This window comes from Pinus tabuliformis, chromosome 7 (assembly GCF_031772625.1).
Source record: "Pinus tabuliformis cultivar Carrire ecotype Pingquan chromosome 7, CPIR1, whole genome shotgun sequence".
NCBI lineage: Eukaryota > Viridiplantae > Streptophyta > Pinopsida > Pinales > Pinaceae > Pinus > Pinus tabuliformis.
Window position 1 is genome coordinate 1938921838 of NC_142293.1, and position 27275 is coordinate 1938949112.

Here is a 27275-nt window from a genome sequence, read left to right on the forward strand (position 1 = left end):
ACATGTGTGCACACAATGCCATCCATGCTCCTGAAAAATCATGAATGTGAAGCTTGTAAGCTGGTGATGAGTTGTGGGAGTTACTCATAGTTCTGGATTTGACTTCAAATGCATGCCTTCAACTCCAATGCCTTTGGCTTAATCATCTTTGGCAAGTGAAATCGGGATCCCTTGTACCTCATTGTCCATATTTTCATGTGATCGACATTAGTGTTTATGTTTGACAAGATGTGGTGCTCTCTTAGCATAATCTTGTTCCCAACCATTGAGATGGACAACTAACTTATGCACGGTGAAGAACTTGAAGTACAACTTCTGCATGACTGTCTCAAGAGATGATACTTCATCAAGTATCACTTTCCTCAACTTTGGTCTGGCGAATGCAGTAATGTGCTCTTCTCCCTGCTTGGTTGCTTATAGCTCCTTAGCCATGTGCTCTTTCTCAGCTATCAAGAATATAACACTTGAGCTAGTGGCTTTGGCATATTCCTTGGTAACATCAGTCAATGCGGCTACATTCTTGTGCACATCGGACATGATCACTCATTCTTCAAACTGCATAGGAGATACATGGACATCCGAAGTGGGCACTCTGTGCAATTGCACAACTTTGTGATGTGACTTGTCGAAAGATATGTTTTACACATCTGCTTTTGGATTGTCCTTAAGGATTTCAGTGTCTCCTTGATCGCTTGGGACTTACTCTACTCCTAGATATAATGAATCCGGTGGGGTGACCTCTTGGTTTTGAGGGATGAGGTCAATATCCTGATCTAACTCTGGATGAACTACATCTGTGTCCATTTTCTCTAGAATTTGTTCAATCTTCTGAGAAAAGCCTTGCTCCTGTGACAGCTCACCCTGTCTGCTATGTGCCAACTGGTCATATGAATCAATAACTTGTATGGTCACAATTTCATCAATGTGTGCATGTTGCACCTCTTGCTATTCATGTTCCTGTTGCACTTCCTTCTCTCTTCTACACAGCTCTTGTTCTTCCCTTAATTGTTGCTTCAACTCCTGCAAATCCTTTTCTACTTCCTCCAACTTCTTCTTCTCCCTCTGTCTTTGCATGATCCTCCTCTCACACTATCATCTCCTTTCCTCAATATCCAAATATACTCTTAACAAAAGTGGATCTACTTTGAACTTGTAGCTTTGCTCCACCTCTGTGTTGTCGGCAACCTCCATGTTGCCTTTGTTAAGCACAGGTCTGCTGCCTTCTTCTGCTGCTGATGATGCTGCTCTCTAAGATGTTGCTGCCTTTTGTATTGCTAAATACTCTACAACTATCCTCACCAGTTCATTAAGCCTTGAGAAGTTATAGAAGTATCTCCATGGGTCTTCCTCAGGCCAATGACATGCCCCGCGGATACAAGGATGATACACTTTCGCACAGTGGTCCTTCACTAAGAAATGTGGATCATATGGATTGAAACTTTTGGTGCCGAAGGTGAACCTCTTGAATTCCTTTGTCTCAGCATCAACATGCTTGAGATTATGAATCTCATACAACCTGATCCGTAAAGGAAGAGTGAGCCAAGGTGCCTTCTTCTTCCTATGCAGTCTCGCTGACAACCCTGTCGAGATGTGATATGCGACTTCTTGCATGACCAGCTTATCCATGGAAAACTTTGACAAAACATGCATACCCTTCTCCACGCTGTACATCCAGATGAAGGTGCCAAGGGGTGAGGCATACCAACCCCCATCGATTCCTGTGACATGCAAGGTGGATCCTGCTCAAAGATCATCCTATACAATGGGGTGACAAAGTGGTCTGATAGTTGTATTATAAATCCACGGAAGCTGCATTCGAAGAACAACTTGCAATAGGTGTGCACAAAGGTTTTTGAAGGTGTCCATGCCCAACCCAAGCCTGGGAACTGCTAACGGGCACAAATTGCATCAAGTATTTGAGAGGACATGAAATATTTTGCTTGCTGACCCTTGGGCAGATGTCAGGCTTCTGTTACTTTTCCCTTTAGTTGAAGATCCAGCATGTCAGGTCAATTGAAAGATCTTCCATTATTTTCCAGCTGATGCAACACAATCACCCAATGTCGCGAGAACGTTTCTGTACTCTCTTGGCCATATAAGTGACATGAAAATATGGCCAAGAGATGATAAGCCTTCTGCAATATCCTTGTTTTGTACACTTTGTTGGGTGTTTTCCTAAACTTAGAATGCTCTTTCACCCAACTCTTCAAGATGTCTCTTGAGTTTGTACTGTTGCTGGGCCTGGTGAGGGGTGCATCCACTGTGACCACCAACTGTGGTAAGTGATACATCACCTGAAAGTCCTATGCCCTAAAGATAACAAGTTAATTTACAATGACACTCGTCAACACCATTATATCTAGATCAGTATGCGAGACAATCTAGTGGATCATGTATGTGCATGGAAACGTGGGATACCTGCATGCAATCCTATACGAGCTAGACTTGTGTATGTTGGCATAGACTCTATAATTGATGTCCTGCCATTTCATCTTGATTTCCTTGTCTATGAAAAAATTAGTGTCTTCATAGATGGGCAAGATCATAAACACTTGCTTGACTGCATCTTTAGTTTCCCTCTCAATGGTGTCCTTTGACCTGCTCTCTTGGAAGCCATTATACTTGTACTGATGAGAGACTAATGAACACCTGCGATACCTAGAGATAGAGAAACACTCATCGAAAGAAAACCTCCAGTTGAAAACCAAAAGCAACTTGAGGACTGACATGAAATACACCCGGGTGATTGACTGGAAGGTTTGCACAATTTTCACCAAGAGGCTAGGAGACTGACTACCAAAACTGTGCAGAACACAATCCGAACTATCAGTGGTCTTACTGACTACTAAAACTATGCAAAGAACAGTCCAGCTTGGCCTGCTGAGGACTAAAACTGCAAAATGCGCAATTTCGGTTAGCATGACTACAACCTGGTAAAACTGCGTTGCACAATTCCAGGGGCCAACAGGGAACTGCCTCTCGGAATTGTGTAGAGAAAGAATGGGAGGTTAGTGTGAGGTAATATTTGCATAATTCCTGAGAGGAATGTAGAGCATTCACTCTTAGAAATGTGCAGTGCAAGCTGAGCAAGGCAAGGTTCGAGCCAAGGCAACCCAGACCCGCCAACGGGCGACTGAAAACATGTAAAGACTGAATGAATGTGCGAACCTATGTGCAGACATGAGTGAATGAACATGCATACAATCAATGAGTGCAGGATTTAGTAAACATGAAAACAAGTAAGTGTGTGAAGTGAGTTGCTACAATGACGACCATCAGTGCATAAACAATATCATGCATGCGACAACAGTGAGATGTAATGGAAAGCTTGAAACAATGCTTCTACAAGCTTACATGTGTTAAAAAAACAACAAGCTTTCAACAAAACCAAGTAATCAACACTCACACAAACCGAAATACAAAAAGAGACATAAAAGGAGTAAAATACATGAAAAGCGGATTTACCTGAAAAAAGCTGAGTTGAGTGTGTTGAATGCTCCTAGATGCGATGGGGCATGCTAGAGCTCCAAGATCAAAGTGAAGAATGAGCTCTAAAGCATCAAATAAATAGCTTTGATAGGATTGAGGTTTATGACGCGCATGCCACAAATCTAGGAAAAAATGACATTTGGCGAGAGGTTACTAAAATGGCTTTTGCATGTAACCCCTAGGTGTTAAAAATAGATCCCTAAAATATAAGGATGATTTTTTATTTTTTCTTTTTTGGGAAAAAGCATCCCATGCATGCAATGCAATATTTCTCAGTCTTGGAGGGAACTGATCAACTTGGGAGCACATGCAACAGACTGCAAGCCCTGGAGTGATTTCTACACAGTTTCTAGGCTGAGTGGCTCTAGCTGCCCCTCAGGCTCTGTGCAATTTCTAGACTGAAGCCAAGGCAACTAACTAGATCTGTTTAAATTTTGAGAGCAAGCCCAGTTATGGGTTTCTCTGTGCAATTTTCAGAGGGAAGGTTTCCTGCTTTCTCTGCGCATTTATGGAGAGCAGCAAGGTGGCTCAATGCTCTGCAAAATTCTAGAGAGAAAGGTTGGTTTGCCTCCAGTTTTGTACAATTCTACAAGTGAGCACTACAGCCGGAGAATGAGCAAGTCACGGGATGCCATCTTGTGAGTGAAAGGCAAACACAAGCTAATAAGCCATAAAAACTCAACTGAAGCATAAGTATTGATGAGCCCCAATTTTTGGTACAATTTGGGCTCATTTGGCCTACTTGCTTTGCTCAAGCCATTCATTTTTTACTGCTTATGCATGCATTTCTTAGTTTATTCGTGTTGTTTGTAGGAAGAAGGGTAGATATTTTATCTACGTGACTAATGCATGATGCTTTCAGGTTTTTGGCATTAAAAGAGAGAAAAAGACAACGAAAAAGGAGACAAGGAGACAATGAGGTGGCACTACTGGTTTTTAGGAGAGGATGTCCACGGTCTTGGGGACCTTCCTCGTGATTCCCACCAAGAACTCCGAGCTCCAATCCATCTCCCCACCGAGCTTAGAAGCAGCCAGCTGTTCTACAGGAACAGCAGTTATAACTGTTCTACAGGAACATTAGTTATGACTGTCCTACAGGATCAGCAGTTAAACTTCAGTTGGACAGTCGAGCTCCTAAAATCAAGGACACCTGTTGGATGATCGTTTTTGCATAAATACTGAGGTCGTAGCCTTGGATAGAATCTTTTTTGAACCTTGGCATTACTCTTGTAATTGGAAAGTACGAGCTAGAGCTCAGTTTTTGTTCCTTTTTGTAAGCCAATTTGGCATGACATCAGATTATGAATAAAGAAGGCAGATTTTGATCTAGTTCTGAGTTTTCTCAAGGAGCTATAGCTCTCAGGTTAGGGCCCAACCTGAGAGCAATAGATCTCCTCAGTGTTGTAATGTGTTTGCATTTCGTTCCAGCACTTTAGTTCATTGCTTTACCATGCAATTCGAAATTACAGGTTTGTTGAGTTAGGTTTGATGAGATTGAATGAGTTTAGCTTATGGTTGAAATGCTTTCGGTTTTTTAGTTAGACTAGCAGGTTGATAATACATTGGAGCTCCAACAAAAAAAGGTCGAGGAAGTCTCCACTGCCATCTCTGTTTGTAGATTGGAGTGCAGCCTATACCAGCCACAAAAATACGCAGTTCTTCACTTTATACATGCTGCAACATAGTCTCGTTTATGATAGATCTTTCCATGCACTTCACTCTTGCACCATACACCTTCATCACCGCTTCATGCACATTCCTCTACACGCTTTATATTGCTGTTCATTGAGTTCAGGTAGCTTAGGTTAATGAATTTTCATCTTGGTGACAGTCATAAGCCATTTGTTTTATTTACACTGCTTTTCATCATTCTATTACCTCCTTCTTCGTCTTGATCACGCATTCAACCACATCCTTGACCTCTGCTCCGCTCTGTTATCTCCCAAACTCCTCCACTCCTCACGTAACTTCATTCTTTAGGCATTTCGTTGTTATAACCTTCCATCCATCAACCCACTTCATACACTTCTTCTCCATCCTACTTCTCCACTCCTGAGCCATCACCAGCTTTATTCCTACCTTGCACATCTCCCCCTACCATTCCATCATTCCACCATCACTCCAAACACCCACGGTAGGTCATCCTGTAGCAATTTGTAGACTTCCTGTAGAAACCCCTGTGTTTCCTATAGAATCCCCTGTAGACATCCTGTAGGAGGCCACTCACTCGGTTGCTGAGCCTCTGAACGTGAGGAACCTCTGTGGACTGATGCTAAGGATCTATGGGAACCTCTCCTAGCCTCCCCAACCTTTCCCAAGCTTTCCTTCCTTCCGCATCACATCTGCACAACCAAACCCTAATAAGCACAAAATCACAATCACTCCATCCACTTAAAGAAAAAATACAAAAACATGTCTTTTAAGTTGCAAGTAGATTAGATTCATGCATTTCACTTATTAGAAGTAATGGCATCATTGGTAGAAGTTTCCTTCACATTCTTTGCATCATAGAAGTTAGACTAGTTAAATTAGGGTTTCCTAGGGTTTCCATGTTTTGATTTGCTTTCAGTTCATTTTTTCCAAGTAGATTAGTCTTCTTTGAGCTAGCTTTCGTCCATCATTTAACAAGCTTCTTCTGAGAGCCTATAAAAGTTGGCTTGAGCCCTAGCGGACTTGTGCCAGCTGACCAAGTGACAGCTGCGACAAGAGCTAGTACTTGTGCATACAGCACCGTCGCTTCCAAGTTTGTACGAACTACCGGGTTGATAAAATTAAGAGATAGGAAGCCCCAGGAGTTGTAGCATTATTGCTACAATACTGGAGCTCACCATCTTTTTGGCGCCGTTGCCGGGGAAGCGTCAGAGTATTAGCAATTGTTGCTTTTCTTCTACTTTCTTACTCTTACCTTCTGCTAGTAGTTTACTTCATTTCCATTCTGCAAAAGTAGCATAGCATTTCCTGCTTTCATAGATTAGCATTTCCTGCTTTCATAGATTAGCATTTCCTTTCTGCAATTTCATTTGAGCAAAGTAGATTAGTCCTTTCCTGCTTTCAGTTAATTTTGCATCTTTCATAGATAGTTGTAGATCAATCTGTCTCAGTTTTGCAGGTACCAAAAGAAAAGCAAAGCAAAAGCAATCAAAGAGAAAAAAGAAAGTCTTTTCCATTTCATGCCTCGTAGGAACCGAGATAGATCAGGCAAATTCCTACCAAACACCCCCACCACATCTTTGAGTCACCCTTCTCTCCTCTTTGGTGACAGTGACCCAGAAGAGCCTATAGGTGAACATCCTGAGATATCCAAAGATCCTATAGTAGAAGAAGAGTTAGAGACTACTCCATTTGAAGCTATGGCTGATAATAGAAGAGAAGATGAGAGAATAGAAGGTGCCTTCCCCATCCGAGAGACCAATGGAGAGATGAAAATGAAAAACATTAGCCCCTCTGCCTTACCTCACTTCCATGGGTTGACCACTGAAGATCCAGATACCTTCCTGTTTGAGTTTGCTGTCCTTTGTAGAACCTATGACTATACTGAAGATGAGCAAAAGTTGAAACTTTTCCCTTCCACTCTCAAGGATGCGGCACTACGCTGGTTCATGGGTTTACCTAGGAATAGTATCACTACTTGGGCTCAGATGCAGCAAGCTTTCAACACCAAGTATCGGGATTACTGTAGGTCCAAGGAAACAAAGGGGGAAATCTTTCGGATGTCCATGGGAAATGATGAGTCCTTAGAGGATTATGAGGAGAGGTTCCAACTAAGCTATAAGCGGTCCAGGTGCACACTTGACCCTGAATCCCTCAAGTTGGTCCTACTCCGAGGAGTCCCTGAAGACCTCTTAGATACCCTTCACATGTTAGCTGGGGGGGACATTTACCAACTTCCTTATGAGGACATCAAGACTGTGTTTAGAAACCACTCCAGGGCAGCTCAGAAACGAGGTAGAGGAACCCACCTCTCAACTAGTGTCCCTTTCTCCAAACATGAACTTGCAAACCAATTAGAAGATCTTAAGAGTGAGGTGAGACAAACCATTGCCATGCAGCTTGATACATTCAGGATTCAGCAAAAGAAAGAAGAGGCTGAGAGAGCCTTGGCTGTCTTCTGTCCTAGGTGCACAAGGAGGCACCCTAAGAACGAATGTCCATTGCATTCGGTTGAAGTGTGTTTCGTTTGTGAGGAGGACCATCCCACAAATCAGTGTCCAACCTTACCTGGGTTTAAAGCCATGTACCAAGGGACCGAAGCTCCCACAGAGCCTCTCTACTACCTCAACCAAAGGAGGCCACAAGGATCTAGACCTTATCAGCAGGGGATGCAAGGGGCATCTCAAGCTTATTACAACCCCAACCAGTCAACTCCTATGCCTTCCTGGGGTCCCCCTGCTCATCCTTCATGGTCCATGCCTCCTCCATGGTCTTATCCACCTCAGTACCCCACTCAACCTACTTCTCATCCATATCACTCACATACCCAGCCACAGCCTCAATGGAATGCACCTCAGTCGGGGTGGAGGCCCCAATACAACACTCCTCCTGCCATTTTTCCTCCACCACCAGTTCAACCTCAACCATTACCTCCTGCTCCTCCAAGGCAACCTCAAATGCCTGCTCAACCGAACCCGAACCCCAACAATAGACAGGCCCAGCAGGTATACACTGGGGAAACCTCATGCCCTACCTATGCTATGGAGATCCAGGAGATCAAATTTCGATCTGGAAAGACTCTACCAGATCGCCAACCTCCTCCCCCAGAGGATGAGGAAGATAAATAGGAAAGTGAACCAAAGGCTATTCCACCCTTTCCTAAGAGACTAACAGCCACCACACAACCTAACCCAGAAGAAGATGAGCTTTTGGGTGAGCTCAAGCAGTTGTGTGTAAAAATCCCACTTCTCCAAGCCATCAAGGATGTGCCAATATATAACAAGCTGGTTAAGGAGAAGTGTTTCAAACACCCAGGCAGACGGAAGAAAGATGCCTCAACTATCAATGTCATAGGACAACTGTCTGACCTTATGCTAGGACAAGTCATCTGCCCAAAGTACCTAGATCCTGGAAGTCTTGTAGTAGATGTTCACATCAATGGCACCATTATCCCCCACACCTTGATTGATCTGGGGGCGGCCATCAATGTGATGACCAGGGATACCATGCTTAAACTCAATCTTCAGGGTTCCTTGAGGAAGACCTCGACAGTACTGCAATTAGCAGATCACTCCACCGTGACTCCCGAAGGGATTGTGGAGGATGTCATGGTCTCCGTTGATTCTTGGGAATACCCTGCAGACTTCCTGGTTCTGCAACCAAAGGCCAAGCTTACTGGATATCCTCTCATTTTGGGAAGGCCTTGGTTAGCTACTGCAGATGCTTACATAAGTTGTCGGGCAGGAAACATGACCATCAAAAATGGTCCCATGTCCAAGCAGCTAGTCATATACCCTCCTACCCAACCTTCTTTAGAGCATGATTTACCACTCTGGTTGGAAGAAGGAGAAGAAGATGAGGTGTACTCAACACCTCTGTGCACCTTAGATACCACTAGAAAAGACCCCCCAACCGAGGATGACTTGATCGAGGCCTTGATCTAGAATCCACCTTCCAATGCACTACCCTTAGAGGAATTGCTGGAGGATGCCCAAGCTAGCACCTTAGTGGATCTCTGTACAACCAACCCTGTTACTCCCAGAGTCAAGAATGTGGAGTTCGGCCCTGAGAAAGCATTGAAGATCAGCTCCTCCCTATCTCCTTCCCAGGAAAAGGAGCTGTGTAGTCTGTTGGCCAACCACCTAGATGCTTTTGCTTGGAGCTATAAGGAAATGAAAGGAGTCCATCCTTCGGTCTGTACCCATCATATATACATCAAAGAGGATTGTAAACCGGTTAGGCAACCTCAGAGGAGAATGAATCCAGCCCTTAAAGACATTGTCAAGGAAGAATTGCAAAAACTGTTGGATGCCGGATTCATCTACCCCATCCCAGATAGTGAATGGGTGTCCCCTCTAGTGTTGGTTCCCAAGAAAAATGGGAAATGGAGAATTTGTGTGGACTACCGAGAACTGAACAAAGCTACCAAGAAGGACCATTTCCCTCTACCTTTCATAGATCAAGTGTTGGATGGACTGGCAGGAAAGAAGTTCTTCTCTTTCCTGGATGGGTTTAGCGGGTACAATCAAATCCAAATCAGCCCGGAAGACCAAGATAAGACCACCTTCACTTATCCTTGGGGTACCTTTGCCTATCGAGTCCTTCCCTTTGGGCTATGCAATGCTCCTGCTACCTTTCAGAGAGTTGTCTTGAGCATCTTCTCGGAGTTGGTCCATGATGCAGTGGAAATATACATGGATGACTTTACTCCTTATGGGGCCAACTTCCAGGAAGCATTGTCCAACCTGGGGAAAGTCGTAACCAAATGCACCGAGATGAACTTGTCCCTTAGTCCTGAAAAATGTGAATTCCTAATGACTGAGGGGACCGTGCTAGGCCATACCATTTCTTCCCAAGGATTACAGGTGGATCCTAACAAAATTGCTCTCATCAAGAGGGTTCCACCTCCTCAAAAGGTAAGGGATGTCCGGAGTTTCTTGGGATTAGCAGGATACTACCGGAGATTCATTAAAGATTTCAGCAAGCTAGCCTCGCCATTGTTTGGTCTGTTGGCAAAAGATGTGGAGTTTAAATGGACTGACGATTGTCAGAGGGCTTTAAATGAATTGAAGGACAAGTTAGTGTCAGCCCCAATCCTGAGAGGTCCAAACTGGGCCCTACCTTTCCACATCCACACTGATGCCTCGAACAAAGCCATAGGTGCAGCTTTAGGACAAGTTGAGCAGAAACTTCCATATGCCATTTACTTTGTTACCAAAAACTTGTCCAAAGCTAAGCTGAATTACACTGTAACCGAGAAGGAATTCTTGGCTGTGGTCCATGCATTGAACAAGTTCCGACATTATATTACTAGTTACCAGACCTTTGTACATACTGACCATGCTGCTATTAGATATTTGATGAATAAACCAGATGTGAATGCTCGTATTATTAGATGGTTACTTTTATTGCAGCAGTTTGATCTAACCATTGTTGATAAACCAGGTAGAGAAAATGTTGTTGCTGACTTTTTATCTAGATTGGATTTGTCTGCAGATGAGGATGGAACAGTGGACGATCAGATGCCTGATGAACATCTGTTTGCTATTTCAGTACTCTCTCCATGGTTTGCTGATATAGCAAACTATCTTGTTTCAGCACAGTTCCCTCCACACCTATCTTCCAGAGAGAAGAGCAGAATCATCAGAAAAAGTGCCTCATTCACTTGGATCGGGGGCAATCTGTTCAAGCTTGGCCCCGATCAGATCTTAAGGCGTTGTGTAAGGGAGGAGGAAGTCTTTGATATCCTCCTCACTTGTCATGACGGGCCTTGTGGAGGGCATTCTGCAGCAAAGAGAACTGCCTTCAAGATCCTGCAGGAAGGCTACTATTGGCCCACACTTCATCAAGATGTCAAAAGATATGTCAGTCAGTGTGACCAATGCCAAAGAATGGGGAAACCGACCCAAAGGGATGAGATGCCTCTCCAACCTCAAGTGACTCTTGAGCCATTTGAGAAGTGGGGCATGGACTTTGTGGGCCCAATCAACCCCTCTTCGAGGCAAAGGACTTACATCATTGTGTGTACTGACTATTTGACAAAGTGGGCAGAGACCAAAGCAATCAAAGCATTAACAGAAGAAAAGGTGGCCGAGTTCCTAAGAGAGAACATCTTCTATAAGTTTGGCTATCCAAGAGAGCTGGTCACCGATCAAGGGAGCCAGTTCACCTCCAACCTGGTTGAAGATCTCCTAGCTCATCACAAGATCAAGCACAGGACTTCCACCCCTTATCACCCTCAAGCAAATGGGTAGGTGGAAGTCACCAATAGAGCATTAGAAGGGATCTTGACTAAAGTGGTGAGCAGCAGCAGAAAGGACTGGGCAGATCGCCTGGTAGAAGCCACATGGGCCTACAACACCACTTGGAAGACCACCATCAGTTTCACACCATATGAGTTGGTCTATGGGAAGAAAGCTTTGCTATCCATTGAGTTTGAATACAACACCTTGAGGATGGCAGCTCAGCTGGATCTAGATCTCAGCCATGCACAACAAGAAAGGCTACTGCAGCTGAATGGCCTGGACGAGCACTGCATGCAGGCCCTCCTTCACTCAGAAGTGGTTCAACTTCAGAGGAAGGTGTGGCATGACCAACATATCCATGACAAGCAATTTCAGCCGGGAGATTGGGCTTTGTTGTATGATTCCAGATACAAAGATTTCAAGGGGAAGCTGAGAACCAGATGGCTAGGACCATATACAGTGGAGAAATGCCATGACAATGGATCTGTCCTCATTCGAACCATTGATGAGGAAGCCATTCCCATGCTTGTCAATGGGCATCGATTGAAGATCTACAGGAGACCTCTCTCAAGACAAGAGTTTATCAAAACTATGGAGAAATCTGTATTGGTCATAGAGAAGGGTTCTGCCTCTGCCTCTGGCACACCCTGAAAAAATATCTAAAAAAAAAAAAAAAAAAAAAAAAAAAAAGAAAAAAATAAAGATCCTTGGGTGAAAACCTCTCTGAGGCGCCCAAGGCAGGTAGTAGGGTTGAAAACCTCATTGAGGCACTCCTATTGCTTTTGTTTTAAAAAAAAAAAAAAAAGAGAAAAGGTGAAAAGATCCTTGAGTGAAAACCTCTCTGAGGCACTCAGGGCAGATGGCATGGGTGAAAACCTCTTTGAGGCGCCCCTGTCATCTTTCAAAAAAAAAGAAGAAGAAAAAAAAAGAAAAAAACAATAAGCAAAATATGTTTAAAATTGCAGGTTGCAGATGCTCTATGGAGAAGAGGAAGCCCTTCAACTCACAGCCAAGGGTCCTTATCATGTTGTCAAGGAACCTCATCAGTACCTCCTCCAAGAGCACCCATGTTTTTCAAGGTATGTGCAATTTTATCATGGTTTGAATCTTCTACAGGAAGCTGCTGTCTTTCTACAGGAAGGTGCAATCTTTCTACAGGAAGGCGCAGATTTTCTACAGGAAAGTGCAGACTTTCTACAGGAAGGCCGAACTCTCTACAGGAAGCTCTGTGTCTACAGGAAACTTCCTGTAGAAGTTTTGGATGGCCAAAATTCATCTTAAAAAGAGATTTCGCGACCATGGATTGGTTTGGATGCATGCAAGCCTTTGTTGGCATCCTTGCACGTTGCTGTCACCATGCTCCACCACCTGTGTCGACATGCGGCCAAGTCCCTGCACAAACAAAGAAAATCGATGAGTTCTCGCGGCAAAGCCATTTCCAAAGATTAACAAATGATGGGATCTCATACCACATGCATCAAGAGCTCCGGGATTGTGATCGAGAAGCCAGAACCTCCATCGTGCAGCATGCACCCAAGGGGAAAGGACTGTTACGAGACCCCTCGCGGGGATCCTGTAGCAGTTCAACCTGCTCGAGTGGATTTTCTACAAAACCGCCATCCGAAATGAAATGCGGGTGCATGCAAGCAAAACCACCCACTCCAGCGTTGGCAGCCTGTAACCACGAGCTTCCGGGTCTGTGTAAGTCGCATGCAGCAGGTAGATCCGCTCACCATCGTCCGAGAACTGGAAAAATCGTGTGCAGCCGCGCAGGTAAGTGTCTCCACCCTTCCTTCCATCAAATCGCATGAATCTAACTTTGAAATTGTTTGCAAAGCGTAAAATTGAATGGTTGAGCGGCCGTATGGCCAGTCGACTGGCCACGTCGGCTAGTTAAAGTGTAACTGGATGTTTGGGTGGCGGCCACGACAAAGAGAATGAACGGCATGCACGTGGGAACACTCTCGTCAGAAGCATGGGTTTAACAAGAAAGGCGGCGGTAAATCTGTGGGAATGAATGCAGCAGCAAGTGAATACGCAGGCGGAGGATGGATGACGTCGCCTAACGGTCCAGTGGGGACAGCTCATCCCCCGCGCCACGGATTGCGCCGATTCAAAATCCAAACGGCTAAATCGTGCGCATGCATTTATCAGCCAAACACTTCAACTCGGATAGCTATTCTGATCTCCTCTGCACTTTGATACGCCGAGTTGTTGGCTACCAGAACGCTAGTCAAGCACACCGTGAGCGCGGCCAACTACAGTCCTCCCCGAGAATTGCGCACGGCTTCTACAGGAACGCAGTTCTACAGGAACACAGTTCTACAAGAGCACAGTTCTACAGGAACGCAGTCTACAGGAACGCAGTTTACAGGAACGCAGTCATCTACAGGAAAGCGGGTGCCTCGCGAAAAAAGGTGGCCAATGAAGGAGGTAACCCTGAACTCTTAATGTAACTGGTTATTAGAAGTGGCAAGACCATCGTCCACGGTCGGGTTATAAAGATATTGGTGGAATTATTGTTTGCTGTGCCGTTGCTACCATTCTACAGGATGTTGGTATAAGTAGTCTGTGTTGAAATTTTGTATGTGCATGCTCTGTCTCCATAGACCAAATCCCTTTTGCAGCTGCCACCTTTTGTTAAAACGACCGTGTTCATCATGCCGGGTGGGTTTATAAGATGAGAGCCCACGGATTCAACTAAACTATGGAGAAACCCAGCAGTGGTAGAGCTCTTCACCAGAGCACAATGGATGCCTTTTGTGATAAGCTGCAGGGCTACGATGATGAAGTAGCCGAGGAATTCTTGCAGGCTTTGAAGCCTAAATCCCAGACACTGGCCACAGTAAACTTCAGAGGTCTAAGCCTCAACCTCACCCCAGAACATATCAGTCGGATCACAAAACTTCCTATGGGTCTACCGTGGGATAAAGAGGAGAGAAAGCTGAGTCAGCAGGCAAAGAAGGAATTATTTCCACCTAAGGAAGAATTCTCGCAGGATAAAAACGGGGTGAGAAGAATGAGCCTATCACCACCTTGGAATGAAGTCAGTTTGCAAATCATGAAATATATTACTTGTGAAGGCTGGTTCAGCATCGTGTATGCATATCACTTTCGGTTACTCACTGAGTTGAGGCACCGAATCGACCTTCCTGTAGAGCAAAAACTGAGCATCCCTTATTATCTCCTGCAGTCCCTAATGGAGTGTGCTACAAAGCTAAGAGAGGGCATACCTGATCAGATAGCCCACCATGGGTTAATAAAGCTACTTGTGGAAGATGCATTGCACTCTTATAAGGTCCCCCTCTCATGGGAATCCTTCCGCAATTTGACCAAAGATGGGGATATTAAAATGTTGATCGAAGAAATGGGTTCCTCTAGCAGTGAGGAACACGAAGCAGTGGCCGAAGAACAAGGGAAGAAGCATGAGGAAGAGAAGGACCAAGAAAAAGGTGGCACACCTATCCTGTCAGCAAGGGAAAAGAGGATGAAGAGCAGAATGGACAAAGCAGAGGTGGCCCACGTCAGCCCAAGTACCTCAACAGCACCTGCACCCAAAGCAAAAAGCAAAACTCAAGCAGGCAAGCAAGCGGAAGTGGAGACACCTATGTCTACAGGAAAGCAAAAACAGGCTTCTACAGGAAGCCCGAAGACACAAACTCAGGCTTCTACAGGAAGCCCAAAAATCATTGAAAAACAGGCTTCTACAGGAAGCCCAAAATCAAAAACAAAGGCTTCTACAGGAAGCCCGAAGATCAATGAGAAGCAGGCTTCTACAGGAAGCCCAAAAGCAAAGACCAAGGCTTCTACAGGAAGCCCACAAACCATTAAGACACAGGCTTCTACAGGAAGCCCAAAATTGCAGAAACAGGCTTCTACAGGAAGCCCGAAATTGCAAAAACAGGCTTCTAGAGGAAGCCCCAAAAAGGTAAAACCCAAAGGGAAGAAAGTGGATATTCTGGCACGAGAAGTAGCAGCGGTATTAGCTAGCCTCAGCACGCCACCTAAGCAAAAAGACAAGAGGAAGAGGGAGACCCCTCTGTACTTTAAAGCTCGGAAAAGCGTTAGGATAAAAACGGGCAAGCCACCACCTCAATCCAGCAGCCCGATTGTCATCAAAGATACCCCTGCTTCTCCCAAGGAAAAATCACCCTCCAGGATCACAGTTACCTACGAGAAGGGGAGTCCAAAGAAGAATACATGGCAAGAGAAGTTAGAACAAACTCAGCTACAGGAAGCTGAAAATGTTCTACAGGATACTCTGGCCCGGCTACAGGAAACAAAAAAGAGGGAAGGAGAAGGGCCCTCATCACCAAGGGAGGATGAGGCAGAACCGCCCGAAGAAATAGCAAGAGAACATATACCAGAACCTAGCCCTTCGCCCAATCTGAATTCATATTACACGTTTTTAGAGGCGGGCAAAATCATACCACAGAAATTTACTGTACCTCTATTTTTTGAACTAGAGAAGGAAAGAGTCCGTTCCCACACATGGATGCAAATCACCAAATCAAAGGGGGTGGCGGACATAGGCCCTCTACAGGATCAACTCAGGGAGGTCAGGAGTGAATTCACCATGGCTAAACATGTGGCTAGTTGCCAGCAGGCGCTTCTACAGGAAGAAAATCAGAAGTTACGGTTGCAGCTACAAGAACTAAAGGCAGGGGCAGGAACATCCTCCAAGGACATCACAAATGAACAAGAAGGCAAAAAGGAGCTGACCACCAGTCTTGAAGAGCCAATGACACTTCTACAGGAAGCAGAACAGCAGACAATAATTGAAGTGCAAGCCTTAAAGGAACAGCTGCAACAAAAGGAAGCACAATTGGCCTGCATGGCCAGTTGGGCCATGGAAGCAATTCAGTGCAGAACGCCCGCAAAATCCTATGGATTGTTTTTGAAGGATCAATGGCTTTAGTTCCAAATAAAAACCTTGGCCCAAAGAGGTATTGCACACATCCAAAACCCACAACAATTTTCTGAATTATGCACTACTAGTTCGGCAGAAGACAAAGCCAAATTGGCAGAGTTTTACCTCCACAACTGGGCTTTGCCTAATGAAGTCTCATGGGATCCCAACATTGCCTTGGGTGATATGCAATTGATGTCCCTCGCCTCATGGTTAAACCATGAAGATCAAAGAGCAGCAGAAGCAAAATCGGTCATGAACCGAGAAGTGAGCGAACCACTGTTCATTAGGCCGGAACTAGAGGACCCGGTGGCACTCATCTCAACCCACCAACAGTTGGCTACGGATCCCACAGCTTCCTTGAGGTTTATGGACCAACAAGCCTAGGCCATAGCTCACTTTGAAGACATGGAAAGGTTGTTGGGAGAAAGTGTTGCCCAGGCTTGTGCACGCAGATGGAATACCATGGCCCACAGTTTGAAAATCCGAGAGTACCATACCCCCATCCGGATGAGAGAAGCTTTGGCAAGGGTTGACCTTTACAAGAAGTCCATGCAAAGCCTCCAGGCCAGCTGGATTGGCCTTAAACTCAGCCCACCACTATTGCTAGGATTGACTAAAGGAAATACAAAGGAAGATGACAGTCAACAATGGGAAGAGGTAAACAGAAAAGCAGGGTTTCACATCTACAGAGAGGACCCTACCACAGAGCCTTGGGATGCAAGAGAAGCAGTGAAAGCAATGAAAGATGAGGACTTGGACTAAGTTGCTAAAGGATGAGCAAATAGTTTAGCTGGGGGGTGATGATGAGACCCAATTTTTGGTACAATTTGGGCTCATTTGGCCTACTTGCTTTGCTCAAACCATTCACTTTTTACTGCTTATGCATGCATTTCTTAGTTTATTCGTGTTGTTTGTAGGAAGAAGGGTAGACATTTTATCTACATGACTAATGCATGATGCTTTCAGGTTTTTGGCATTAAAAGAGAGAAAAAGACAACGAAAAAGGAGACAAGGAGACAATGAGGTGGCACTGCTGGTTTTTAGGAGAGGATGTCCACGGTCTTGGGGACCTTCCTCGTGATTCCCACCAAGAACTCCGAGCTCCAATCCATCTCCCCACCGAGCTTAGAATCAGCCAGCTGTTCTACAGGAACAGCAGTTATAACTGTTCTACAGGAACAGTAGTTATGACTGTCCTACAGGATCAGCAGTTAAACTTCAGTTGGACAGCCGAGCTCCTAAAATCAAGGACACCTGTTGGATGATAGTTTTTGCATAAATACTGAGGCCGTAGCCTTGGATAGAAGCTTTTTTTAACCTTGGCATTACTCTTGTAATTGGAAAGTACGAGCTAGAGCTCAGTTTTTGTTCCTTTTTGTAAGCCAATTTGGCATGACATCAGATTATGAATAAAGAAGGCAGATTTTGATCTAGTTCTGAGTTTTCTCAAGGAGCTATAGCTCTCAGGTTAGGGCCCAACCTGAGAGCAATAAATCTCCTCAGTGTTGTAATGTGTTTGCATTTCGTTCCAGCACTTTAGTTCATTGCTTTACCATGCAATTCGAAATTACAGGTTTGCTGAGTTAGGTTTTATGAGATTGAATGAGTTTAGCTTATGGTTGAAATGCTTTCGGTTGTTTAGTTAGACTAGCAGGTTGATAATACATTGGAGCTCCAACAAAAAAAGGTTGAGGAAGTCTCCACTTCCATCTCTGTTTGGAGATTGGAGTGCAGCGTATACCAGCCACAAAAATACGCAGTTCTTCACTTTATACATGCTGCAACATAGTCTCGTTTATGATAGATCTTTCCATGCACTTCACTCTTGCACCATACACCTTCATCACCGCTTCATGCACATTCCTCTACACGCTTTATATTTCTGTTCATTGAGTTCAGGTAGCTTAGGTTGATGAATTTTCATCTTGGTGACAGTCATAAGCCATTTGTTTTATTTACACTGCTTTTCATCGTTCTATTACCTCCTTCTTCGTCTTGATCACGCATTCAACCACATCCTTGACCTCTGCTCCACTCTGTTATCTCCCAAACTCCTCCACTCCTCACGTAACTTCATTCTTTAGGCATTTCGTTGTTATAACCTTCCATCCATCAACCCACTTCATACACTTGTTCTCCATCCTACTTCTCCACTCCTGAGCCATCACCAGCTTTATTCCTACCTTGCACATCTCCCCCTACCATTCCATCATTCCACCATCACTCCAAACACCCATGGTAGGTCATCCTGTAGCAATTTGTAGACCTCCCTGTAGAAACCCCTGCGTTTCTTGTAGAATCCCCTGCAGGCATCCTGTAGGAGGCCACTCACTCGGTTGCTGAGCCTCTAAACGTGAGGAACCTCTGTGGATTGATGCTAAGGATCTCTGGGAACCTCTCCTAGCCTCCCCAACCTTTCCCAAGCTTTCCTTCCTTCCGCATCACATCTGCACAACCAAACCCTAATAAGCACAAAATCACAATCACTCCATCCACTTAAAGAAAAAATACAAAAACATGTCTTTTAAGCTGCAAGTAGATTAGATTCATGCATTTTCATTTATTAGAAGTACTGGCATCATTGGTAGAAGTTTCCTTCACATTCTTTGCATCATAGAAGTTAGACTAGTTAAATTAGGGTTTCCTAGGGTTTCCATGTTTTGATTTGCTTTCAGTTCATTTTTGCCAAGTAGATTACTCTTCTTTGAGCTAGCTTTCGTCCATCATTTAACAAGTTTCTTCTGAGAGCCTATAGAAGTTGGCTTGAGCCCTAGCGGACTTGTGCCAGCTGACCAAGTGACAGCTGCGACAAGAGCTAGTACTTGTGCATACAGCACCGTCGCTTCCAAGTTTGTACGAACTACCGGGTTGATAAAATTAAGAGACAGGAAGCCCCAGGAGTTGTAGCATTATTGCTACAATATTGGAGCTCACCAAGTATCTCTCATTGCAAGACATGTTGCTAAGGATGGTTGGTAGGGAGGCTCCAAACAAAAACTAAGGAAATCTTTTAGAGGAGTTTTGTATCAGCTACAACACTTGGCGACACACTGGTAGAACCCCAACTCTCTGAATGGACCTTGTTTCGTGAAAATCAAGTCTAACTCCTTCGGAAGCATTGTTCAATTCTCTGATCATCGTGGTTTCCACACTATCTTGATTGAAAGATGTAGCACCTGCCATGGTCTTGATTGATTAGCACACATTCCCAGCCAAGTCAACTTAGTTGTTTCGATTGGGGATGAGGGGTCTATTGGTGCACAAGTAATATCACTGCCAAAGTTTAAGTTTCATCTCTAGTGTTGCTTTGCTGCCAACAGGCCTAGATAATACACCAACGGAGTGATGTAGGAACACAAGCATCGCTCCGCTACCAGCAAGCCTAGTCATTACCTTGGTGGAATTACTTACATCACCTCTCTGTGCAGGAAGCCTTTCTCTTCTTTCGCCTTATTTTTTTTTTCAAAATTTTTCACATTTTCATTTATTTTTTTATTTTTTCATTTTTCAAGAACTATGCATATGCACTTATTTATTTTAGAGGTGGAAGAGGGATCTTGACTTATTGAGAGCAGAAGAGGTTGTTCCTCTAGAGAAGTATGTTATGTATACCTCTGACATACTTGTTAAGGTTTTCCCCCTCAACTTACTCTACTTGACTGAGCTGACAAGGGTTAACCCAAAAACAACCGACTATAGTAGTTGGTACTAGTTAGAGAACAAGTGTTGTGTTTGTTGGAAATAATACTGAGAGGGGGGGGTGAATCAGTATTATCAGATCAATAAAACTTTTTCAATGCTCAGAAACATATACGCTACTTTAGTTAAGTGAACCAGCGTGTACACGCTACTGTGTCTAAAGAAAACAGCGTATAACCAGAAAACTTATAATTCAGTTAATTTATCTTCAGTTAAGTGCATCAGGTCATCATTCACCATATTAAGAGTAAACGGATGCAGTATAACAGAACAGATCATCACACAAAAGCCACACACATGAACACCATGATATAAGGTGGAAACCCAATGTGGGTGAAAACCACCTGCTGCAAGTTGTCTCTATCTTTCTTTAATAAGAATTTCAGTTTACAATCTTTTGTACTGGTGCAGCCTTATGCCAGTACGCAGGCTACAACCTGCAGAAGGCTTCAACCTTCTCTCGTTCTCCAATTTTCCTTGGAAGGGAGCTCCAACCCCCTTTGCTCTTGTGCTAGCTAAGATACTAGTATGTAGGTGCTGTCCTACAATCTTCTTTCCTTCAGGTACCACTTTTCATCAATTTTCAGACTGGATACTCCTGAAGCACAACATTACAATCTGAAGACCATGATTCATTCACAAATCATATAAAACAACCAATACTAGCATCATCAATCTTTGAATCACTGAACCACTGAAGCCCTGTCAAACCCAGTCACCAGAACACAGAGCAGACTACAGAACTCTGCTATAACAGTCAGATCCAGCTGCAACCCAAAAATCAAGCTCCAAAAGATATACGCTACTACTATAAAGGCAACCCGCGTATACACGCGGTTTTACCGAAGACAACCTGCGTACAGATCTAAAAATACTTTTTCATAACTTGCAGTTGTACCAGATTTCAGTTATACCCAGAACATAACATTGCGTCAGTATGTAGATCTAGAAATTCGCATAATCAACCATATAAAGATAGTTCATTTCAAACCATTTGATCCCGATCTCTCGTTAGATCTTGTTCTCCATCAACCGATGAGATCTCTCCTTAGCTCAGATCAAGCAATACACCATCAACCAATAACCTGCATACTGGATCTAATACTTCATCAGATATTCAAGACATTTCAGATACTTTTGCCTAATGATCTTCTTCTCCTTATATAGCCTTAGGCCTTGCTCAATACCAAGAGCCAAAACCATAGAGATCCAATACCATCAGCTTAAAAGCTAGGGATCAACACGTCTGTCGAGATACTTTGGTCCAAAGACATAGGCTCAAGTACCGAGGACTAACAACCACGGACCAAAAGGAAGCTTCCCGACATATACGCCCTTTTCTGTTCATGCATATGCGTGTATATGCGCCTTCGAATATAGCTCTCCTGCGTATACGCGACTTAGTATGAAGATCACCAGCGTGTATACGCAACTTGGACTTAATTAACCTGCGTATATGAGATTTCTCTTCATTTTGTAGTCTGAACGGAGATCTGTCATCAAAGAAAGTTGCCATCAAGGACAACACCTGTATCATAACACCACACCTGTGCCAAAATGCCAACAATCTCCCCCTTTGGACTTGATGGCAACCTTCAGATCCTTAGAATCATTCTCCCCCTTTGTCATCAAGGGCAAAGGGCTGTGCTCCCCCTGAGGACATGTTGATACCTCTGCTTGGCTGTGCTGAATCATGCTCCCCCTGACTGTAGGCCAGATCTGCAAAAGATGTTCTTCAACAAGAACCAAGACTTATACACCATAAGGGACCTTCCTATCACCAAAAGACTCAATACATACATCCATACTCCCTACCAAGAGGGGACACATCAGAAACAACCAATTATATTAAATCATTCATCCCAGGCATAGTGGGGAAACCAACATAGGCCGTTACATGACCTTGACACCATAAAAGAGATATCACAAAAAAAATACATGACATAGAGACAACAGATCTAGACCAAGACTTATGAAAGTTACCAGCAGCATCTGATAAACATCTTTTAGATCAGCAACCAGGATTTCTTTCTGAGCTCCTTCTCCTGAAACCAACAACCAAAATATCTAAATGCCAACAATGCTTTATGAGACTTTTAAGTTGCTCCCCCTGAACCTGTGCCTGCTGCACCCCTTGAAATTGTGCCTGAAGAATTCTGACATACCCATCTCAGACCTTTTCAAACCAGAGATTGCCCTTGCTGTTCAGAACTCCATATACGCGATTTCACCTGCATAAACCAGCGTATGTACGCGGATATACTTTCTGCAACAGGCGTACAACATACACGCGACTTACCCCGCACAAATCCGCGTATATACGCCGATATCCCTTACGTAACTTGCGTATACCAACTTTTCTGTAGAACAGACAAGCTTTAACAGCAGGATGAAGCATCAACTACTCCCAGATTTTGTCTGAGATATTCAAAAGTTTCCCTGGGCAGTGGTTTTGTGAGAATATCAGCAACTTGTTCCTTAGAAGGAACATACTCCAAGTTGACCTTCTGCTCAAGTACTTGTTCCCGAAGAAAATGATACTTGATTGGTATGTGCTTGGTCTTTGAGTGCATGACTGGATTCTTTGAAATGCTGATTGCACTTGTATTATCACATAAGATAGAGACTGGTGGAGTGCAAGTGATTTGAAAGTCCTGCAAGGTCTGCATCATCCAAAGAAGTTGTGTGCAACAAGATGCCGCAGCCACATATTCTGCTTCAGCTGTAGATAAGGCAATCGAACTCTGTTTCTTGCTGAACCAAGATACTAATCTGGAACCCATGAAGAAAGCACCACCACTTGTGCTTTTCCTATCATCCACACTTCCAGCCCAATCTGCATCTGTGTAAGCATGAAGAGTGAGATCTGTATTTCTAGGATACCATAAGCCATAGTTTTGAGTCCCTTGAAGATACTTGAAGATTCTTTTGACTGCCTGAAGATGAGTTTCCTTTGGGTTGGCTTGAAATCTTCCAACAATTCCTACTGCATGTGTAATATCTGGTCGGGTACCTGTCAAATAAAGCAAACTCCCAATCATGGATCTATAAGTGGGTTGGTGAACTGCTGTCGATTCATCATTTGCACTGAGGCTGCATCCTGTAACCATGGGTGTACATACTGGCTTTGACTCTTCCATGCCATACTTCTTCAAGATCTGCTTGAGGTATTTGGTTTGAGACAGGAAGATACCTCCTTCATTTTGTTGGATTTGCAATCCAAGAAAATATGTCAATTCTCCAAGTAGTGACATTTCGAATTCTTTCTGCATAACCAAGGCAAAGTTTTGACTCATAGTCTCTTCATTGCTGCCAAAGATAATATCGTCTACATAAACAACAAGAATTAGCAATTTGTTATTTTCAACTTTTATATAGAGATTGTTATCTGCTGATCCTTTTGAAAAGCCTTGTTGGTGAAGATATTTGTCCAACCGATAGTACCAAGCCCTTGGAGCTTGTTTGAGTCCATAGAGAGCCTTTTTCAATCTGCATACAAGGTTTGGATCATTCCCAAGAATGAAACCATCTGGCTGCTCAATATATACTTCTTCTTCTAAGTCTCCATTCAGGAAGGCTGATTTCACATCCATTTGAAATACCTTGAAGTTTTGAAAGCTTGAGAGAGCAAGGAACATTCGGATGGCCTCAAGTCTTGCAACAGGAGCAAAAGTCTCTTCAAAATCTATCCCTTCTTGCTGCGCATACCCTTTACAAACAAGTCTGGCCTTGTTTCTAATTACTTCTCCATTTTCATTCAATTTATTCTTGAAGACCCATTTTGTTCCTATGACATTCTTATCTTTTGGTCTAGGAACCAGTTCCCAAGTGTTGTTCTTTTCTATCTGCTCAAGTTCTTCATCCATTGCCTTGACCCAACATTCATCTTTGCATGCTTCTTTCACATTTTGTGGTTCAGTGGAAGATAGTAACGCCAAATAGCTTGAAGCTTCTGCAATTCTTCTTCTTGTTTGTATTCCTGCTTCTTTCTGCCCCACAATCTGAGATTCTGGATGATTCTTTTGAACATATCTGGATGGAGTCTTCTCTTCTATTCTTGTCTGCTCCTCTGGTTCTTCTTGAGGTTCTTCCTCTTCTTGAGGTTCTTCTTCTTCATCATTCTGCCTTTGAGGATAGTCTTCATCTTCTTCAATGTCTTCACGATGAATTTGCCTAGGAATGTATCCCTTCTCATCAACCACTACATCAATGCTATCCACAATTCTCCCAAGTCTTTTATTGTAGCATTTGTATGCTTTGCTATATGGAGAATAACCAAGAAGAATACCTTCATCTGCTCTTGGTTCAAGTTTTCCAAGTTGCTCATCAGTATTCTTAATATAACATTTGCTCCCAAAGATTTTGAAGTGCTTCACCGAAGGAGTCTCACCACTCCAGAGCTCATGAGGTGTTTGAGTGTTGTTTACCCGGACATTTGTTTTGTTAAGAATAATAACAGCAGCATGTGCAGCTTCACCCCAGAAAGTTGCGGGAGTACCTGATTCATCAAGCATAGCACGAGCCATTTGTTGGATTGTTCTGTTCATTCTTTCCACCACCCCATTTTGTTGAGGAGTTCTAGCTGTAGAGAATTCTCTTCTTATCCCATGTTCTTCACAGAAATCAAAAAATTCGTTTGAGGTAAACTCCCCACCTCTGTCAGATCTGAGGCACTTAATTTTGTGTCCTGATTCATTTTCAACCAAGGCTTTGAAGGATTTGAATTTTTCGAATGCTTCATCTTTGTGCTTCATAAGCCCTAACCAAACAAATCTGGAGAAATCGTCAATGAATAATATCAAATATTCTTCTCCTCGTGGTGTCCTTTTTCTAAATGGACCACAAACATCTGTATGGACTAGCTCAAGAGGCATGCTAGCTGATCCTTCCTTCTCTGGAAAGTTAGTTCTGGTTTGCTTTCCAAACTGACAAGATTTGCATATGGTGTTGTCTGGAATTTTGATATCTGGAAGACCACGAACTGCCTGATATTTGCATGCTTTCCTTATTTGTGAAAAGCTTAGATGTCCCAACCTCCGATGCCATAGCCAATGTTCATCATCCTTGCTCAGGTAGCATTGTTGTCTTTCCTCAAAGGTATATAGATTATTTGGAGTCCTTCTTCCCTTGAGCACTGTTTCACCTGTATCAAGATCGCGAACACAACATCCATTTGATCTAAATATTACCTCTGTTCCTTGATCGCACATCTGACTGACACTCAGAAGATTATGCTTCAATCCATCAACATATAAAACATTTCCTGCTTTGACCCTCTCTTTCAATGGAGCAATACCTTTTCCTTTTATGGCTGCAGAGATATCGTTTCCAAAAGAAACTTTCTTCCCCTTTTCTAATGCGGTATATGACTCAAGCTTTTCTTTGTCCCCTGTCATATGCTTCGAACAACCGCTGTCAATGTACCATATACTTTCTTGACCTTCTGCATAAAAGGCTATCCCACATCTTTCTGGTTGCGGTTCCTTTATTCTCCATGTTCTGACATTTGAAGTTTGTTCCTTCTGAGTTGTCTTCCGGAACCTGCTCCTGCATTCAGAGTCTTCATGACCAAAGTTATTACAAATAGAGCATTCAACTTCATTTTCAAGAACCGAAAAGTTGTTATAGGTTCTTTTCATGGTTTCAGTCATTCTCCCTTGCTTTTGAGCTTCTCTAGTCATGATTGTCTTGTAGGCAACACATTGAGCTGCTTTGTGACCGAAGTTATGGCAAGAAAAGCATTGGCCATTAAAGAAACTTCTGCGATAATCAGATCTATCATCCAACCGATTGTAGCTTCTATTCACATTCATTCTTGGAGCAAATTGGGAAGATTTTACCTGTGGCTGATTGTAGCTTCTGTTTGTCCTTAAGATGGATTGCCCCTGATAGTTTCTGTTTGCAATTCGTCCCTGCTTTACCTGATGGTCTTCATTGTGCTTTTGCTCATTTCTTCTTGCTGCATCTAGATAACTTTTAGAGGTAGAGGCTTGAGATGTTTCTCCATTATATCCCAGACCTGTCTTGATCAGAGGAGATCGCTGCACATTGATAATCTCATCCAAGGTTTCAGATCCTTTAACGAATTTGAGATTAATAGCTTTTGTTTTCTCAATCTCTTTTCTAAGACCAACAATTTCACCTTCTAATTTTTCAAGATGTCTTTCCTTTTCATCAATTTGAAATTGTAGAGTATCAATGATCATATTCTTCTCTTCTATACATCTCTTAAGTCTAGTAATTTCTTCATGAAAATAATCCACATCTATAGCATCCATATATTCATCATCTTCAAATGCCATTAACAATTTATATTCATTACCTCGTTCACCTTCATCACTGTTTGATAGACCATCACTATCTTCATGAGTGTAGTAGCTTTTCTTATTTGCACTTTGTTTCTTGTTCCATCTAGCAGGTTCCTTTCCTTTATCCTTATAAGGACATTTTGCAGCATAATGACCTACTCTTCCACAAGCAAAGCATTTAAAAGGCAACTTACCTCTGAACCTTCCAGAACCCCTTTGAAGATTTTTGACAAAGTTTGATTCTTCTTCTTCTTTTGGGACGTGGCTTGCTTCATAATAATCTCCTTTTCCTGATGCCTTGAAAGCAGCTTCTCTTCTGTCTGATGGACCTCCCTTTCTCATTTCATAAGCAGTTAGAATTCCATGTAGCTGAGACATAGTAAGAATTCGTAGATTTTCTTTTTCTTCTATTGCAGATACTTTAGATTCAAACTTGGGGGACAATGATCTTAGAACCTTTTCAACCACAATAGCCTCTTTTATTTCTTCACCCAAATTTTTCATACAATTAACAACTTCATCTACCCGAAGAAAATAGTTAGCCACACTTTCATCATTATACATCTTGAGAGTCTCATATTGAATCCTGAGAGTTTGAAGTTTGGCACGCTTTACCTGTTCATCTCCTTCATAGCTCGTGACAATTTTCTCCCATATCTCTTTTGCGGATTTATAGTGCATTACCTTCATGAATTCTGATTGAGATATACATCCTAATAGGGTATTGACTGCTTTTGCATTTGTTTCATACTTCTTTTTCTCGTCTGCATCTGTAGGAGTAGCTGAAGGAAAAGCATAGCCTGTCTCTACGATGTCCCAAACTTCTGTGCCAAGAGATTGAAGATAGGCAGTAACTCTTACCTTCCAATAATTGAAGTTTGTCCCATCAAAAACCGGTGGCCTGATTGATGCTTCTCTCTCGTAGTTGCTCATGATGAACGATCTACCTTCAAGCGATCAAGCTTCTCTGAA